We start from the raw sequence: 5513 nt of genomic DNA on the forward strand, positions 1-5513 counted from the left end.
TTTTCCATCAAGGCACTAATCACTGAAAAGGACTGATAGTAAATGAAAGAATAAGAGCAGAAAAAGGAGAGATCAAGTTCACCTGGTCGGCCAACTACTTTTCTAAATTACCAGGAAACCTGTACAGAGAATTCAAGGGTTCTTATTTCCAGGTGTTCAATTGTGTGGAGCTGCTCAGAGGTTACATCAAAGGAAGGCCGTTCCTTCTGCTCTCACAGGCACCAGGGCTGCCCCTTCAGCAGTTGCGAATGTGTCTCTGGAAGGAGGAAAGGCTTCAGTCACTGAAAAGGCAAATCCACCAACACCAGTACACTTGAGAAATGTGAACAAAATTCTCCATTTTTAATAAAGCCACTTTTATTGTTTGACAGTGTGATTCTTCACCAGGCAATGGAGAGTAAGAAACTAATTTCTGTGATGACGTTACTTTTCCTGGAGTAAAAGAATAAATTTATAGAATTCTAGCTCCTATGAAATAGGTTTCTTATTTAAACTAACATGTAAGAACAAAATCTAGCCCTGGCTGGTTTGGCTCAGTGGATAGAGCGTCGGTCCGCAGACTGAAGGGTCCTGGGTTCGATTCTGGTCAAGGACACGTACTTCGATTGTAGGCTCAATCCCAGGCAACCAATCCATGTGTCTCTCTCCCAACGATGTTTCTCTCTCTGTGTCTCTCCCTCTCCCCTTCCGCTCTCTAAAAATCAATGGAAAAATATCCCCCTCAGATGAGGATTAACAAACAAACAAACAAATCTAGTTCAATAATATGTTGAAAGAAGAACCCTCTTAGGAGTTGTTCTGTACTCTTATGCCACTTGCCTGGGATCAGGGAAAAGAAATTGTCGGAAGCAGCTGAGTGCTTCTCTGAGTACAGCTGAGTTGTCCATCTGCCTGGACCCACAGAGGACATGTCCTGTGCATGTCGGGTCCAGGTCGGGGCCTAAGTCCCATGAGCAAACACTGTCTCTGCCCCTGAAAATGAAACTATCAGGTGGTCATTGGTGGGCAACTGTCCATTCACAGTGCCCAACAAAACGGGAGAGAGTCAACAATAAAACAACAAAAAAATAAGAAAACTATGTTGTAAAGTGTGTGTTTTTTTTAACTGAGTGTTCCAAGTTATTATAACCGAGAGCGGTCAAATACCTTTCGCAACAGTTGTAGATGTAAATGATACCCACTCAGTTCCTTTCTAATAGCTTGTCCTCTTTTTTCCCTTATTCCAACACCTTGAGCAAAATTATGTGGAGCTTTAATAGTTGTCTATATTTCATGATCCATGAAGAATTTATGATTAAATACAAAAGAGTAAGTAAAGAGTTACAAAATCTTTTATTAAATTTACAAGAAAATATGAGAACTATATGAAGAAAACAGTAAAAGATTTTACTAAAGGGCATAAAATAAAACCTGAATAAATGATAGATACACCATATTCATGAAGATACAACTCAATGTCATAAATATGCTAATCCTTCTTAAATTCATATATATAAATTGACTGCATTTTCAATCAGAATGATGACATTTTATTTTATTTTTTAAATATATTTTATTGATTTTTTTACAGAGAGGAAGGAAGAGGAATAGAGAGTTAGAAACATCGATGAGAGAGAAACATCAATCAGCTGTCTCCTGCACACCTCCTACTGGGGATGTGCCCGCAACCAAGGTACAAGCCCTTGACTGGAATCAAACCTGGGACCCTTCAGTCTGCAGGCCGATGCTCTATCCACTGAGCCAAACCAGTTAGGGCACAACATTTTATTTTTTGATCTATGGTGTAAGGTTGGGTGTGGGCAAGATAACTTAGTTTAAATGTTAATATTAAGGATAAATAAGAGATAGTTGAAAAATAATATTTTGAAAAATATTAGTGAATCAACATTTGGCATACTAGATCTTAACACTTATTACAAAGCTACTGGTATAATAATGGTGTAAGAATAATGAAACAAAATAAAACAGAAATCCTCCAGGAAATCCTCCAAATATATGTCAATATGAATATATGATATGGAATTTTCAAATTGAACAGATATGATAGATTATTTAAAAATTGACTTCACTACTAATGATCTGCTGTGAAAGCAAAAATAGCTCTCTACCTCATAAAATAGGTTCCAATTACATTATGTAATATTTATTGATTGATTTACTTTGTTGTTGACACCATTACAGATGTTTCCATCCCCCTCCCTTACCCACCTCTATCCAAACCCCTCTCCACTTCCCTTTAGCTCTCACCACACTATTGTCTGTGTCTATGGGATATGCATATATGTTCTTTGGCTAATTCATTCACTTTCTTTCATGCAGTCCCCCTCCTCCTCCACCCCTACCGAGAGCTATCAGTCTGTTCCATGTATCCATGCCTCTGTTTCTATTTTGTTCATCCGTTTATTTTGTTCACTAGATACCATATATAAGTGAGATCATGTGTCTTCCTCTGACTGGCTCATTTCACTTAGTATAATACTCTCTCCAGGTCCATCCATGATGTCGCAAAAGGAAAGATTTTCTTCATTTTTATGGGTTGCCTAGTATTCCATTGTGTAAATGTGCCATGGCTTTTTTTTTTTATTTACCCACTCATCGATGACAGACACTTAGGCTGCTTCCAGATCTTGGCTATTGTAAATACCGTTGCAATGAACATAGGGCTGTATAAATACTTTCAAACTGGCGTGTTGGTATTCTTAGAATACATTGCCAGAAGTGGGATTACTGTGTCAAAAAGGAGTTCTGTGTTTAAAATTTTGAGAAAACTCCGTATGGTTTTCCACAGTGGCTGCACCAATCTGCATTCCCTGAAACACTATATGAGGGTTCCCTTTTCTCCACACCCTCACCAGCATTTGTTGTTTGTTGGGTTATTAATGGTAGTCATTCTGGCAGGTGTGAGGTGATATCTCATTGTGGTATTAATTTGCATCTCTCTGATGATTAGTGACATTGGGCATTTTTTCATATGTCTATTGGCCGTAGAAGTGTGTATGTCTTTGGAGAAGTGTGTATTCTGATCCTTTGCACATTTTTTTAAATGGATTCTTTGTGTTCCTTGTGTTGAGTTGCATACATTGTTTATTTTGGAAATTAACACCTTATCAGATGTCTCATTAGCAAATATGTTCTCTCATACAGTGGTTTCCATTTTCATTTTGTTGATGGTTTCTTTTGCTGTGCAGAAGATTCTTAGTTTGATGTACTTCTATTAGTTTATTTTTCCTATGTTTCCCTTGCCATAGGAAATATATTGGCAAAAATATTGCTACAAGAGATGTCTGAGATTTTACTGCCTATGTTTTCTTCTAGGAGTTTTTTTTGTTTCATTTCTTACATTTAAGTGTTTTATTCATTTTGTTTTTATTTTTGTGTGTGGTGTAAATTGGTGGTCTAGTTTCACTTTTTGCATGTACCTATTTAACTTTCCCAACACCATTTATTGAAGAGATTGTGCTCCATCGTTTGCTCTTGCCTTCTTTGTCAAATATAAAGCATGGGATTATTTCTGAGCTCTCTGTTCTGTTCCATTGGTGCATATGCTTGTTCTTATGCCAGTACCAGGCTGTTTTGATTACAAAGACCTTATAGTATAGTTGGATGCCAGGTATTATGGTCCCTTAAACTTTGCTCTTCTTTCACAAGATTGCTGCCTGGCTAGTGTGCTCAGGATTGAGTATCGATCCTATGACCAGAAGTTCACTGTTTGGTTCCCAGTCAGGACATATGCCCCGGTTGCAGGCTCGATCCTCAGTGGGGGGTGTGCAGGAAGCAGCCAATCAATGGTTCCCTCTCATCCTTGATATTTCTGTCTCTCTTCCTCTCCCTTCCTTTCTGAAGTCAATAAAAATATGTTTCAAAAGATTACTGAGGCTATTCAGAGTCTTTTTTTTTTGTTTCATGTAAATTTTTGGAATATTTATACTATATCTCTGAAATACGCCATTGGTATTTTAATAGGAATTGCGTTGAATCTATATATTGCTTTGAGTAGTATTTTTTTGTTTTTTTTCTTCCAATCCATGAACATGGTATATGCTTCCACTTATTTGTATCTTTCTCAATTTCTTTCTTCAATGTCCTATAGTTTTCCAAGTACAGTTCTTTTACCTCCTTGGTTAAATTTATTCCAAGTACCTTATTTTTTGCTGTTGCAATAGTAAATGGAATTGTCATCTTAGTTTTTCTTTCTGATCATTCACTGTTGGTGTATAAACATGCCACTGATTTCTGGATTTGATTTTGTATCCTGCTACTTTGCCAAATTCATTTATTACATATAATAGTTTTTAGGGTTTTCTATGTAGAGTATCATATCAACTGTGAATAATGACAGTTTTACTTCTTCCTTTCAAATGTTAATGCCTTTTATTTTCTCGTCTTATCTGATTGTTGTGGTTAGTATTTCCAGTACTATGTTGAATAAGAATGGTGAAAGTGGATATTCCTGTCTTGTTTCTGATCTTAAAGGAAACACTTTTAGTTTTTGCCCATTTAGTTTTGCCCATATTGGCTGTAGGTTTTTCAGATATGGCCTTTATTATATTGAGTTATGATACCTCTATTCCCACTTTGCTGACATAAATGGGCGATGGATTTTATAAAATGCTTTTTTTGCATCTATTGATATGATTATGTGATTGTTATCTTTCATTTTTTTAATATGATGTTTCAAAGATGATGACCATAAGCCACTAAGAAGAATCCAAGAACCTATCTACATATCCTATCTAATAAAAGAGAAACATGGTAATTAGCTGTACCTCCGCTACCCTTCCCATTGGCTAATCAGCATATCCTTATGCAAATTAACTGCCAGCCAAGATGGCGGCCGGCAGCCAGGCAGCTGACATGAACAGGGAGGCTTGCTTGCTCCAGTGACGGAGGAAGCCAGGTTCCCCGCCTGCTGCTGCCGGCCTCTGAGCTTGCAGTTTGAAACATTGTAACAAATATAGAAGCTAAACAAAACCCCAGAAACCTGCTTTAGTCAGCCGGGCTTCAGCCAGCAAGATCGCAACATTGTTTCAAATACAGAAGGTAAACAAAGGCCAGAAACCTGCCTTCAGCAGTGGAGGCCTCAGAGCTGGAGCCTAGCCTCAGAGCTAAAGCTGGCCCAGAATTAAAAAGAAAGAAAAAAAGGAGCTGTTGGGAGCTTCAGTCACCCACCAGCCTGAAAACGGCCCTCAGCCCCTCACCCAGACTGGCCAGGCACCCCAGTGGGGACACCCACCCTGAAGGGGGTGTGACCAGATGCAAACAGCCATCATCCCCTCATCCAGGCTGGCCAGGCACCCCAGTGGGGACCCCCACCCTGATCCAGGACACCCTTCAGGGCAAACCAGCCGGCCCCCACCCGTGCACCAGGCCTCTATCCTATATAGTAAAAGGGTAATATGCCTCCCAGCACCGGGATCAGCAGAGACGTGAGGCCTCCTGGCACCGGATCAGCGTGACAGGGGGCAGAACCCAAACCCCCTGATCGCCCTGCGGCTCTGTGTGTGACAGGGTGC

The sequence above is a fragment of the Myotis brandtii genome, unplaced genomic scaffold, assembly GCF_000412655.1.
Source record: "Myotis brandtii unplaced genomic scaffold, ASM41265v1 scaffold1186, whole genome shotgun sequence".
Classification (NCBI taxonomy): domain Eukaryota; kingdom Metazoa; phylum Chordata; class Mammalia; order Chiroptera; family Vespertilionidae; genus Myotis; species Myotis brandtii.